The sequence below is a fragment of the Haliaeetus albicilla genome, chromosome 7 (genome assembly GCF_947461875.1).
Source record: "Haliaeetus albicilla chromosome 7, bHalAlb1.1, whole genome shotgun sequence".
Classification (NCBI taxonomy): domain Eukaryota; kingdom Metazoa; phylum Chordata; class Aves; order Accipitriformes; family Accipitridae; genus Haliaeetus; species Haliaeetus albicilla.
The window spans coordinates 22051087-22065875 of NC_091489.1; the positions used below are offsets into that span (position 1 = coordinate 22051087).

Here is a 14789-nt window from a genome sequence, read left to right on the forward strand (position 1 = left end):
TATTTGAAAAGGGTGAATGTGCATTAAGATGGAAGAAATATGTGCCCAATACTTGTCTCTCACTTCTCAGTTATTCTATGTTTTTATGCAATTTTGCTGTTTTCCTGCTCTGTCATGTATTTGAAGAACTGACCCTGTCTGACACATTTTTCAGAAATTTAACCATATAAAAATTTTCAGGAGAATTCTTCTAACATTTTTATGCAGATGGAATTTTTTTGAAATGTGGCCTTTTCATTTAATTATTCTAATGGGACAGTGGTTCTAAAAAATGGAAAACATTGCCTACAATTTTCTTTTGCATTCCTAAATGTAGAAATATGAATTGGTTTTTGTTATTATAACAAATATCTAATTGCAACTTTGCAGAATTCTCACGTTTTGCTGTAATTTGTAGAAATCAGTTGCTTCTAACTCTGATTGGATCAAGTATGTATGTTTTCCATCTTTTGGAAACTGAATTACTTAAACACCTCCACCACCACCCAGTTTGGATAACAATAACTTATGAAAACTGTTACGAGAGAGTGCATAAAACTAGTACTTTGTAAGTGAATAAACTTGGCTTATTTTAGTCCCCAGTTTTTCAGCATATTATTCTGGTTTTTTGGTTCTTAACCAAAGTTAATACCTTTATGTTCATTACAAGGCCTTTTTTTAACTATAAAGCACTGCATAGTCACAAAGAAATTATGATAATGGATTAAGTTTTAGAATCAAGTACCAGATTTTTTTCTTTACTTTTCAAAAGAGTGTAAGAGAACTGAGTAGAGACAAAGTACCAGCTAAACACCACAGATCAGCTCTTCAGCAAGTGCAAACTGATTTAACTACACTGAAGTTAGGTAAAAATATTTTTACCAAAGCAGAAGAATATTAGGTCTAAAATGTTTTTTATGTATGTCTGTGTGCTAATTTGAATGGGAACTCCCCTGAGGAAAATGATAATTCATTTTAAGGTAGTCGTGCATCTCACTGTTGCTTAAGGGAAAAGTATAAGAGAGAAGGGAGAAAGAAAATAAAACTTTTCTATTATTATTATTTGCTCATAGCAGAATGGAAGAACTGAAAAATTCAACTAAAGAATATTTTTCTCAAAGTTAATTTTCTTTTAAAACAATAGAAGCATCCATCACAAGAATATATTTTTTTTATGCCTTTCTGGTTCTTTTATAAGCTATTTTGCCATACCATTTCCATTTTGAAGAAACTGTGTCTCAGTTTCTTCAGTGCAAATAGATTACAAAGGCTCAGTTGTCACCTGCAGCCAACCTTTGCATGTACTTCCCTGATCTTACTCCTGCTCAGTCACTAGAGCCATCTCTGGGATGTTCCACCCTGCAGCCAACTTTGGCAGAAAATAAAAATTAAGAGTACCAGGACACAGCTGTGCCCTCACCATGGCTTACAGGCAGTTCAGGCGACCTGCAGGGGAAAGAACTTCCTGAGAGCTCTGTGGCCCTGCTGTGCTGCCAACATCAGTTGCCACTGTCAGAGTTCTGGCTCAAGGCTTGAATACAGGACCTTGTTTTAAGGTAGGAGAGCTGAGTGTTTACATTTATAAAATGAATAGTAAAAAGTGTTTTTTTAATTTGAAAACAAAAGGTGTATAAATAGATTCATCTAACCACAAAAATGTTCCAACAGAATAGTAAAGACACAGAGACAAAACCATTAACATTAATGACAATATAGTTCTTCTATTTTAAAAGGTTGGTTATCCAGTTTCCTCTATCTGATTGATAAGAGGTTATAAATGTCAGAAGAGTTTGTATTTTCTAGTTAAACTTGCTAGAATTGTTTATACTGAGATCAAAGATACACATGTTCCTTTATTATATGTTCTTTTTCATATTTCTTCTAGGCAAGTTAATTAAAATATTTCACTAAAAATTACACTAAATACAGAGCACAATAACAGCAATCTTTGAAGATTCCAAAAACTTTATCAAAAGCACACCATTTATATTTACTTGAAATTGGTGTATGTTAGGGTAATTACTGCTGTGCCTTCAGGCTAAAGGAAGTACTCTCAGCCAAATTATACAAGGGTGTGGATTAAATGAAGCATTACTCTCTGTTTGGCAGCAGTGGATATAGATTGCAAAATCAGGGTGTGACGTAGTACTGTGGGAAGACTCTGCCAAAAGTGATTTGGCCTGAGTGTGCCCTTACTTTCTCAATTATGTGGATCCTAAAACAACCAAATCTAATTAATTCCTAAGTAGAGAGGTCCTGTTAACTGTTTTCAGTCTGAGCTTGTCTGTACTTTAAATAGAGCTTGTCTGTAATTTGGGGGCTATTGAGCTACAAGACAGCAAGTGTTAAAAAAGTGCATATTTAAATGCAATTCTAGCTGGTTTCAGAGGTGGAAACAGTTCTGCCTGAGGGTTGTGCAGCAAAGTATCAATTCCCTGTCCAGCAGAAAGTTCAGGTCAGCAAGGATGCTGTCTGTAGAGCAATAAGCATGAGTGAATAAAAAAGAGGATGTTGATCCCTCCTTGTATTGCTCTAATCCTTCTGTTCCTATCATTTCCAGAGGAGCTGGGAGGACTGTGCAAAAGACCCAGTAGCAGCCATAGTGCACAGGAGGGAGGCATCTCCCTCTGTCAAGAGGAGACCTAGGTCCTTTGACTTCATTCCTGGTTTTGGCAAGCGAGCAAATCCCAAGTATACTTTTAAAAAAAAATTCCTTACTTTTAGGATATATTATCCATGCTTTTTGGTATACATACATACTTTTTCAACTCTTTTAAAAAACCCCTGCTAATTTTGTAGATAGATTTTTATCTGTGTGAAACAACTAGACTTTCATGGATTCATATGCAACTGTTGCTACCCTCGTTGCTGGCGCCTCAAAGCACTGTTGCTACCCTCGTTGCTGGTGCCTCAAAACACCAAGTTCAGTGAGAGCAAGCTTCCCTCACATGATTCATTCTACTAATGTGAAACCTTTTACATTAACTTTGGGTATCTGTGGTCCATATTATGCCCTGCAATAGGCTGTGGTACCAGTGTAGCTTGATACTGACCATGTCAGTCCTGTAGAAAGTAATGATAGAGGATGGTGGCTTGGGAAAGCATTAAGAAAGCAGAAGGCACATACAGAGAAGTGAAGGCCTCTACGGGTGTGTAACTTAGATGTTGCTATTGTCACACAACCTAGTGACTCAGTATTATTTACACAGTATTATTTACAGAGCTGGCCTCAACGTGCTGCTTTGATGCAGATGAAATGAGAGCTTCACTGGAGCTTGCCTCCTCACTGTTAGCTTGCTTTCTTGCTCACTGTAGGTTGTAAGGAACAGTGACTCATTGCTTGTTGGCTTCAAATGAGGTGGTAGAATTGCTTTAAAACTCTACTCTTGAAAACTTGTATTTGAGTGTTTTCTGCAATCTTATGGCATGCTCCAGTGAAGGAGCAGATAGCACAGGTTCCTTCTTCATCTTTTACCCTCACAATTAGGGCTCAGTTTCTTCAGCTTTTACTTCCTCGGTCAGAGAAAAAAGTTCTGAATGACACATAGGCAAATTAAAAAAAATTCCTTGGAGTCTTTCTTGCTCACTTGACCCCAGGCTTTGCTCTGGCATGCCAGGTAGTCTTTCTGCAGAAGACTCTTACTGAGACTGCATAACAGATAGTATTTGAAGCTGTATTTCTCATCTGAAGATTGATTCTACCATATCACATCCCCATATGCCTCTGGGTATCACATCCCCTTTTCCTATTCCTGTCAATATCTTCTGTTTTGAATAGAGGGCCACTGTGTCTACTTCAGCTGCCTATGCTACCTTCTGGTGCATCATTGATTGTTTGGGGTTTTTTTTTCCAGATTAGCTGAGGGATGTTGCAGTGACATATGCTGATACAGGTCTTTCTGGAATCCATTCAGAGCCTGAGTGGTCAAAGCAAGCAGACTGCTGCAGCTAATACACCAAAGAATAAAATATAGAAAATTGGAGCTTATTTAATAATATATGTTGAGCATCTTTTGGTGTGATAAATTGCCTAGTAGCAGAAAATGTTCTGAGAATTCTGTCACCAAATTTCTGGTTGTCACTATTCACCAGTAGAGTATAAGAAGTAATTCCCCTAGGTGTGGGGTTTTTTTTTTTCCTAGCAAGGACTGTAAGTGCTAAGATTCACTTTGTAAGATGTCATTTTCGGGTGAAGATCATAAATGGACTCTATTTTCCTAATACTTGCATCTTTGAATTTTCATTTATGGATAACCACATGTAAGCAGAGTTCACCTCTCTATAATAATGATTTATGTATGGTGCACGTTGCTGGTTGAAGAACTTCTCTTGTAAGCCAGGTACAAGCTAAAACTGAGTTTGGTGTTTATCTTCTTTAAGGACACCAAGTCACACTCTTGGCATTTTTCATTTTAGAAATGTATTCAGAACTTGTGTTTTGAACTACATATTGATTAACTAGTGGTAACTTTTCACCTTTTGGGTCCGGCAGTGCAATCTAACAGCATGTTCAGCCCAATTATATTTGCTTCAGATTCAGCTGCTTCTGTCTAAAAAGCAGAACCAACAGGAGAAGAAAAGTAACTGTGCTACTGTTATTTGGAAAATCTGGAGTGCAGTGCCCACTTAATACACATGTATAATATACCACATCATGTGTACCTTGATAACAGTACTTTATTGGAAAGTTGGTTTCCTTGTGCTAAAGAGCATAAAGGACACTTACATCTTTTTTTGTCTACTTGTATGGGTAAAGGATCTTCAGCAACTGAAATTGTGGTTTGAATTAAGAATCTTCCTGCAAATCAGATTTTCTTACCAAAACAAATAATTTTGGGGGTAAGTTCCAGGAATCACGCAAAGAGAACAAGGTGTGTCCAGCGTTGTCTGTATCGCCAGTTCTTGAGTTAATAATTTAGCACATGTGACTGTGCAAAAACCATCTAGGAAGATATAACAACTGTGTGCTTTTATGTGAACAAGGCTATTAAGGCATATGCTTTGAGAGTTCCAAACTTACAGTGTTACTAGACAGTTTTCTGTGTTTTGTACAGTTGTTTAGTCCTTCTGAAGAAACAAATGTTTGTGTAGCAGTTAGCAATTAAGTCAGTTTTAAAGAAACCTAGATATCTTTCATAATGCATAATGTATAGAAATGGGTTACTTTCATAATAAGCTTTGGAGAAGAATTTCCTGGCCTTTGAATATTCAGACCTCAGTAATCCCCTCTCTCTTACTGATGATTATGTGAACTTAGCAGTTGCTGCTCTCATGTGGATTTTGGATTATTGGAGATGCCGTATGAGCATAGTCAGTAGTGATTTTAGCTGCTGCTGTTAGTCAAACCAGAGAGGATGGGTGATGTAATTAAGCTTACATGTTAAAATACTGCAGTTTTTATCAGTTTGGCACTACCTGTGTGATGATGTGAAAAAAGCTGTCATGTTATTATATTAAGTACTTAATCAAATTGTATGTCATGATACTATAGTAAATATTTAGTCAAATAGTACTTCTGTATTCATTCTGAATATAATTTACATTAATATTTTTGTTTACATCTTTAGACTTGCTGTGCAAATATTCTTGTTTGTAAGATTCCTGTAGAAATAAGATACAAATTCACTGGATAGGACTGTAACTTCTACTTGCTGGCTTGACTCTGAGATAGTGTAAAGTCTTACTTTCTCCTAATATGAGTTGCAGTTATTTGAGTTGCTGATTGAACCTTGGAGAGAAGTCTGTTTTCTCCAGAATATCCAGAGTTCTGGAAATGTGGTCTTGGCCCAATGCTGGGCACAGTCCCTCTTTATGAACCTGCCTGTCTTGGTTTTCCGTCTTTTACCTCTCCTCAGATGGGGTATCGCTTTGGAAATGAAAGGGAGTATTGCCTCCTAACAATGTTCTTTGCAAACGGTTTCCTTTCCATGCTTACTTTTTTGCATATCCTCCATCTAAGACCCAAGGAAAAATCTGTCTAGAACAGATTGCTTTTCAGCTCTTTGTCAAGTGATAATTCAAGCTTTCTACCAGGGTTTCCTGTACTAAAAAGATGACTTAGTGGCTAAGTCATCTTTTTTACTTTCTCCAAAGTAGCATAACATTTGGTATCCACATATTTGTATAACCTGTGTCACTTCTGCTAGAGTATCTGTATGGTGGCTGAAGGCTGAGAGTATAGCAATAGTGATACTTTCTAAAAATCCACTGCTGTAAAAGCAGGCAGCTATTGCATTCTAGAAAACTTTGCAGAACTTATAGGTGAAGGACACTGAAAAATCAACATCATTGAAATCTGTGCCCGACTGGATCTGCAATGTGTTTCTTTAATGTTGAACTTAACTTTTCAGTATGTTTTCCTCTGTAATGGATGACACCAGTATTAGTCTCAAGCATTTTGTCATATATTATTTACAAGGAAGTGTATTCAGATTTTGTTACCAAAGTTGCTACAGGGCATTATTTTATTTCTGTATGCAGTTGGAAATAAATTAGAAAGGACTTACTTATTCATACATATTCTAATCACTGATATGTAGAAAAACTCTTCTTAGTTTGTTCATAAATTGTCTGAAAACTTGAAAGTGTGCATGCAAAAACTCATATGTGGTAGGTCAGTTTTACCACACACACATTCTCCTCAAATACCTGACCAATCTAGTTTCTAAACTACAAAATGGAAAGTAAACTTAAAAGACAAAGCCTTCTTTTTCTGAAAATACAGTAAGTATATCTGCTATGAACTTTTTTTTTCTTACTCTTTTGATTTTAGACCATATTAAAATTCTTATGTAATGGTTTCCTGATTTAGTGTCTTGCCAATGATCCTGCATTTTTCAAGTTTAATAATGTATTAGTTGTTTGGCAATGTCATGGAATTTTCTGCTAATATTTTCTCAAAATTAATATTCAGTACTGGCTGATAGTGCTAATTTAATGGAGAAAGTAGGCTAGGTACAAACTAGTGGATATTCCAGTCATGATAAAGACCTGAAATGCCAAGCTGACTCATTTTTTCGAGCATATTACATATGATGTTGCATTTTTCCTTGAATGCAAATGTTAGAAAAATGCTGCATATGTTCTTCAGGCAGTTACAAGATTTATTTTTTTTTTTCCCCCCAAGATTTGATTTGACATAGTTCATGCAGTACCTGGCTATTTTTTCTCAGCTGAGAAGACTTTGCATTGCCAGAATGTTAATGGCTGATTTTGAAAAGTATCTGTGATATTCTAAGCATATTTTCTTACTTACAGCTTTCCATTTGTAGAGCAACAGGCTAATTTGGTTTAAGTAACTGTGGGTAACTAGCCATTGCTGAATTTCAGCTGTGAGAGGAACCATGCAAAGTAAATTACTTTGTTTTCCTTCCTTGCATAATTTTCATTCTTTGTCCTTTATCCCTAGTGAAGTACATTTTCTAAAAACATGAGTAGACCTTAGGTCAGTAGATACTTGACTTCAAGAGTTACAGATAGAGTTAAATTCTATTTAACTGTATTACATAGAAATTAAGTATATTAATAAGTCAAATTTAACTGTACTACAAATTTTTAGGAAACAGATAAGCATAAATCCTGCTTAAGAGCTCCAGTTCCTCTGATTCAGGGAGAGTAAGTTAATGCAGAAGCAAAAATATTACCAAACCCAAAAGTGAAGGTTGCTACTTCAGTGTTGGGCATCTACAACTCTTAAAGGACAGCAGTTTCTGTATTTCATGAAGTATTTTTTCTATAGGGTAACACTACAAGCTTTATTTAATATAATACAAAATAAGTTTCTTTTCAAATTTAATTTAATTTGTTTGCATTTAAATAGTCCTGGTGAGCTTAGCAAAACTAATAATGACTTTTCACAGGATATCTGCAGCACTGGAAGAAAAATAACTCTTATTAATACAAAGTATGTGTCATAGTCTGCATTTTCCTTACATCTTTTTATCTGCTATCTAGAACTTGTAAATAATATTGCCAATCTGATTTCAGAATGCTGATTATATCTGTGCAGGTTTATTGATGTTTGCTGTAGAGTCACTTTCTGTTCTCTACATTGTAGAAACAACTGGATACGATAACCCCTGCTCATTTTCAGTTGTATCTACTGCCATTATGATGTAACGTTAGAGATTGTCATAAATTAGCACATTCCTGATTAGCATGAATTCAATAAATGTTCTTTACTTCAAAAGAATGCTTGGGACACGTGCTACTACTTGCATTGTTTATATATGGTACTGTAGAAACTTAACATTTGCAAGAAAAATGTAAGATGATGATTTGATAAGATTACTCAGAAATAATTAGGTGGGTGTGTAGGCTGCTAAATGTATTTGATTTTAATCTCTAATTAAAAAGTTGGATTTTTTAATTGTTTTTGTGATGCAATAGTTTTTACTTCATTATACCTTTTGTAAATAGGGGCCAAATTCTACCTGTTGATTGTGCCTAAGTACAGGATAAATATATTCATATGAAACAGTATTCTTCTCAAAGCCAGTGACAGACTATCTCCATAGTTCCTTCTGGAGGATTATTCTAAGATACAGAGCAAATACACATATGTGCCCTTGTACACCTTGAACCAGGAATGAAAACGATGGCTAACCTTGAATGAATATCTCTATGCATTCTTTTGGCTGATGGTAGATAAAATTATGTTGTGGGATATAGTACTGCCAGAAGCATAATTTTTTTGTGTGTTAGTGCTGTCTGATTCTGAGGTCTCTTATATGAGGATTGGAATTAGTTGATGTTACAGTGAAGGTATCTCTCTGTGGATCTACAGGTGTGAATTCAAGCCTTGCTCCATTCCACTGCTCCAGTGTTCACTTAGCTCTGCTGCAAGGGCAAACTTGGTCATTTGGGCTGGGGAGTCAGAGACAACCAGACGCGGTAGCTAGAGAGAACTGTACCAGTCCTTGGATAAGAAAGTTACTGTGTTTAAGCACAGTAGACCAGTTGTCTTTCTCAGTTTAGGAAGACTGTGACTGACTCATGGTTTGGGAAGTCAGAGTTCTCCTAATACCTGGAGTTGGGGCATCTACTGGAAAATCACGTGCTGGTGTGAAAGAAGCTGCAGCAATATGTGTGGAACTGCATGGTACTGAATTGCGTAACTCCCTAGAGTTACTTTTCTAGATAACTGTTTTTAATATCAGCATTTAGTAAACAATTGGTTAAAAAGCTAAATATTGCATACTGTTTTTATTGAAAGCTTATCCTTCTGTGTAGACTTTTCTGTATAGTATAGTATTTTGAATGGCAACCAGAGCCTGATCTATTGACATAAGTTCCCAAGTTTCTTTCATTTTGTAAGTTTACAAGTTTTCATTGTATTAATAGTGGTAGGGAAGGGAAACAAAAAGAAGTGCTTTTCCAGCTATCAGCACAGCTCTCTTTTGGCTTAATCGTGGAGGGGAGTTGGGTTTGGTTTTTTTGTTTTGGTTTGCATTTTATGTCATTGCCACCTAGATCAACCTTTGCACTAACTGGAGGAGTGACATGTGGCAGCAGTAGAGCTAAGGCTTCTCTCTGTCTCATTTTTTTAAGTGCATACAGCATGAAAACAGCTCTCATATCTGACTGTTAAAATAAATTAACAGAAGTTTCTCTATATAACTTAGAGAAAGTAAGAGTAAACAGAGAGGGATTTCATTTGTCCTATAGATTTTGTGGTTTGGTTTTAAATGGATAGATTTAGGTTAACAAATTGGAAGCCCACTTGGAAAAAAAGAACGACATTGAGGAGATAGTTCAGTCTTTTCCAGATGCTCTGATAGAAGAAAAAAGTGGGGAAAAGACAAGGAGAGGGCTAGTACAGCGTGGGCTCACCTGATTTTGAGCAGACTTCTGTCAGTGCAGAATACACTGCAAAAATCTTACAGGCATTTGTAGAATTCCTTTGCATTCAGTAGTGATGCCATCACAGCACTTTGTATATACACACTTAAACATAGCATGTGAGAACTGTTTTGAGAATATACATTTTAAATGGTTTGCAAGATGCGGGCTCTCAAGAGAATTAACCATTTCCTTTGGCGTCCTATTAGTTACAAAGAGAACGCTGTTTTAGAAAGAATGCTAAAAATACTCTGTTCCTTGTCTCACTTAGAACTGCTTTTGAATATAGTTTTCTTAGTCTACGTACAGCCAAAGTAGTTTTAAAAGCTGTAATAGAGATTAAACTTCATTGAAACAATTTTCAATACACTTTGGTCCTATATATTCTCCTGTTCAATTTGGAGTATGTTCAAAATCATAGGTGCTAGACTAAGTTATGTAGACCAGAATTTCAAGTGGGTTTTTACATACAGCATTGCATATTAGTAAAACATCTGTTTTGCTGGTGAAACAAAAAGGTAAGCTTGTGTTAAGTGGATGCATCCATTCCTTTAATTTTATGTGAACTCCATCTGAAAATGTTTGTGGTGAGTTTTGAAAGTATTTGTGATTCTGTGTTTAAGTAAAGGAAAACAGGTTCTTATCCAATAGATAAACAATCTTTTTATTTAATGAATTCTGTTTGATCTATTAAAGCATAATTGTTGTGAGGATAAAGCCTTTGAGGGAAGATTAATATATATTTAGATCATTACAAAATTACCTTCTTTCTCTTATATTGAGAGATATATATATATAGCTTGAAAAATAAAATTACACAAAAAAAACTGAGTAATGCTGCTCTGAAAGCTTTTACTTTTAAAATAACTCAAAACTTTCCTTTGAAGCCTAAAGTAGAGATTATACTACATACTAAAAATAAGTTTTGGTCACAAAGGTCATACTTTTGAACAGGTGACTGTGCTGAAAACATAGTTCTGTTTACTGGGAACAGTTTAAAGCCACAGAAGATGAGTAGGAGAAGGAGTGAGCTGATATATACATACTCATCTCATATCTGAGCTGACTTTGTTTTCCCAGTGTTTGTTGTTTATTTGGGTGTATTTTAACTATGCCATATTGCAAGAGCCACAATATAAATTAGAAGAAGAATATCTGCAATAACAAAATACCATTTCCTAGAGGCATAGTTTATTTTCTTGTCTTTCAGGATTTGTTTGTGGGCTTTTTAGACATTAATAATTAGTGTAAACTGAAAGTAAAACTCAATCTAAAATACAATAATGTGGAACTGGAATAGGTAAGATTATTTTTTTTTTCCCACTCTGCATGCTTTAGAGGGGTTCGTCGCAGATATGTCTGAATATTAACTTTTTTCAGTTTTCTTAGTTATGTATTTGTTCATTGGTGTTCTGTGATTTTTCTGAGGATTTTCCAGGATGAACTTTTAGATGATTTCATTAACTGTAGATTCCACGAGACAGGAATCCTTGGAGAATTATGATGCACAGATACCTTTATTAAAGACTTAATTTATCAAGAGCATTTCACAAAGGGAGAAAAAGCCTTCTTTTGAAAAGTTAATTAAAACATAAATTCTGTAATGAATGTTCTCTCAGCCTCTATTAAAAGAGGAATTTTTCACATAAACGTTAAATACTAGGTGATTGTAGACAATCCAATAGGATAATAGTGGAATTACATTCCCTAGACTCCCTAGAAGGACTTTTTTCCCCTGTTCTGGCTCTTTTGCTATTAATTTAAAACAAATATAATAGCTAAAGATGCTGTTACTTAAAAGGAAGTGTTCTTAATTATTTCAAGTGCTATTTTGGGGCATTGTTGCTGTTAGAAATTTCTGTGTAAATCTAATCTGTTTGGAAGTGAACTCGTCTACTTCCTGTGTATTTCAGCCCAACTATTTAGAATTTGATCACTTCACACTAATGCACGTATCTAGAGGAGAGGGTAGTTTTTCAGTGAAAGCATGCAATAAAAACTGGGAACTTGGTAGTACAGACATGTGCTTTGGACAGGAGGACAACTATTTGGTTTCTGTCTTCTTTTCTCTTTAGTTGCAGTTATACTGGCAGAGAATATATCACCAGAAGTGACCTGGGGGAACTAAGGATAGACTACCAGTTCACTGTTCAAATTATACAGGAAATTAATACAGTTTCAGACTCCCTCTCAAGGCAGACACCTACACGGTTTTTCAAAAAATACCAGTTCTCTGGTAGGCATTTACCTAAAGTCAGCACATGCTTGGACTCAGAAGATAATTGTAGCGAGAGGATTACGTGGCCCATGAAGAAGAGCTGTCCTGCTGTTAAATTGTGTCAATGTGAAAATTCTGATCATTTGAGAAAAAGCAACAGCATATATCATTTTGAGACATCTGACATCACATTTAGACATTAGCAGTAGGTTCTTCTAGAAATAATTTATTCTTCTCATGTACAATTCCATATAAAGGAGGCCACTGAAGAATCAATGCAGAGTAACAGGAAATACAGTAATTCAAATGTTAATAATTTCATAGGGAAGATTAGCTTCTCAAGATGTACAAGTTTTGAAGGTGAAGACAGCAAATGCTGTTAAGAAGGAAGATTGTTGGAGAGTTCAGGTAAACCCTCTGAATCAATAAAAATGCTTCTCCATTAGTAATTCTGAAGCATCCTTAAGATATGACAGTCTAGATTAACCTGGGTGTTGGGTTTTTTTCAGGTTTGACCTTACAAGGGATTTAATGACCGTTGTATAAGCTCAGGCTGAGAGTCCCAACACATCACAGTGTCCTGTAAACCTTATTTTTGAGTGAAGTGGAAATGTCCTTCTTCAATCCTGACCTCAATTTCAATACCTCACTATAGTAGCTGAAAAGTTTGCACAGCCTGGATTAGAGATAACCAAAGCAAGCAGTGCTGAGGCTGTTAGTCACACCTGCTCAGTGTCATTTACATGCTTCATCAAGCATGGAACCACGTCAAGCCAATAGCTGTGTAAAATTGCTTTAAAAATCTACTGCATCATTTGAGAAAGAAGGGATGGATATTCCCTTTCTTGCTGAATGGACCTTGTTTTGTGAATGAGGAAGATTTGAACAGGGTTTGGGGTCGTTTGGGTTTTTTTAATGACTGTTCTGAATGTAGGAGCTACTAAAGGAATGCTTGATAACTGAAAACAATTAACAGATAACACTAAAGACTAGTTTGGGGTAGCCAATAGGTATGATCAATATGAACAAACAGCATTGGCTCTGTGGAGCGTAGAATATTTGGACCCAAGTGTGCTGTGGTCTATTTAATGTTTATATACCTCAAGTGAAGTAATAAGAATTTCCTGCTTGTTTTGCAAAAAGGCTCTAGTCATGTAAAACACTTAAGTCAAAACCAGTGCTAGCAGCTAGAATTCAGTACAGCACTCCTTATATCTTTGAGTTACACTTCTGTCTCTTTCCTACGCTTGCAGCAGAACAGGTCTGCACTGCCCTTTACTGAGGCTTAATTGGGGATATCAGTCTAACCATAAATTTTCACCTGACAAGCAGCTAAATATAGAGACTGCACAGGAGTACTCACAGACATAAACATACAGTCCAGAAGTACTTGGAGGTAATACACCTTTTCCTTAGGTGAACAAGAAAGTCAGTGAGATTACTGATAAAAATACAGATTGCTTTCTTTTTAATTAAATTTTGAAGATTTTTCCAAACAAGCAATTGTTTTCATCATATATTTTATATGGCTTTTATCTTAGAATGGGTTTGTGTGAACTGGCACAACAATGCAATGCTCAAATTGAAAATCCTATGGTAGAATAATTAGCTGTCTAAAGAAAAATATTTTTTTTAATCATGCAGACATTTTATTTGTTGGGAGTTTTTTATTCAAAGAATTGATATGACACTTGTATGCAATAGTATATCCATATGCAGTACCATCTTTGTAGCAACTTGTTTTGTACTGTATGAGTTTGTAGATAACAGCATTAATAAGAGCAATATCCCCACTGACTTTTGGTGTTAGTGCTGGACAAATGTTTAGCATGGTTTATTTGAAAAAATGTAAGCTTCAGGTCTACTGTCTTTGAGTATGGGTTGAATTCAGAAAACTGTTTCTATTCTCATCTCTTTCCTTTTCTGAAAAGAGATGGAAAAAAGTAATAAAAATCAAAGTAAGCCTTTCAAAATGAAGTATTTCAGGATTTATACAAGCTTTTTTAAATTATTAAGATCACAAATTTTTTTATTCATATGCAAAATTGAAAAATCAATTATTGCACTGATTTAGCATTTCTCACAGGTACAAAATTATTCACATGCAGAATATCTGCAGGAGCGTGGTTTAACTGTGATTGTTTGAGCTTGCAGATTTTCTTATATTTAGAAATATCTAAATATCTTAATGATTAAACATTTATGAGTAAATCTCCTGTTAAAGTCTAAACCACTAGGCTTTAGAAAGTATACTGTAGGTGGAGTTGTGCAAGCTTCCTTGTGGAGCTGTGCCAGTACATGGGAATCTGAATCTGAAAAGTCCTCTTTATTCAAATACTGGACTCCTCGAGAGTAGGCTTTTGGAGTGGCAAATGAAAATGAGGTTTTAGAACTTACTCCTCTTTGGAAACAAAACTTGTTTCAAATCTAGTGTCTCACAGAGAAAATCCAGTGAGCTTAACTCTGTGTTGTCTGGCATCTCTATACTTGAGAAACCGTTCTCCAATGAAGCAGTAGCATTTTTCACTGTCATATTCAACTGTTTTCTGATTTTTGTGTCTTTTTTCTTTTTAAGATGTTTTTCTTAAGTATACAGCTGAGGAGACCAATAACAAAAAGATAAATCCATAGATGATGAAAGGATTTTCCTGAGCTTAGTAGTTAACATAATAGTTTGAAAAGAAAAGAATTTACAAGTACTTGTTCAAATGCACTATGTAGAGAGTGAATAAAATAAACAGCAAGATGTGTT

At 35.4% G+C, this 14789-nt stretch overlaps 1 protein-coding gene across 9 annotated transcripts in view; it reads left to right on the forward strand.

Moving 5' to 3' along the window:
* Positions 1–14789, forward strand: part of AHI1 (Abelson helper integration site 1) — a 98951-nt gene that overhangs the window by 56150 nt on the left and 28012 nt on the right. The gene's annotated exons all lie outside the window — the stretch shown is intronic.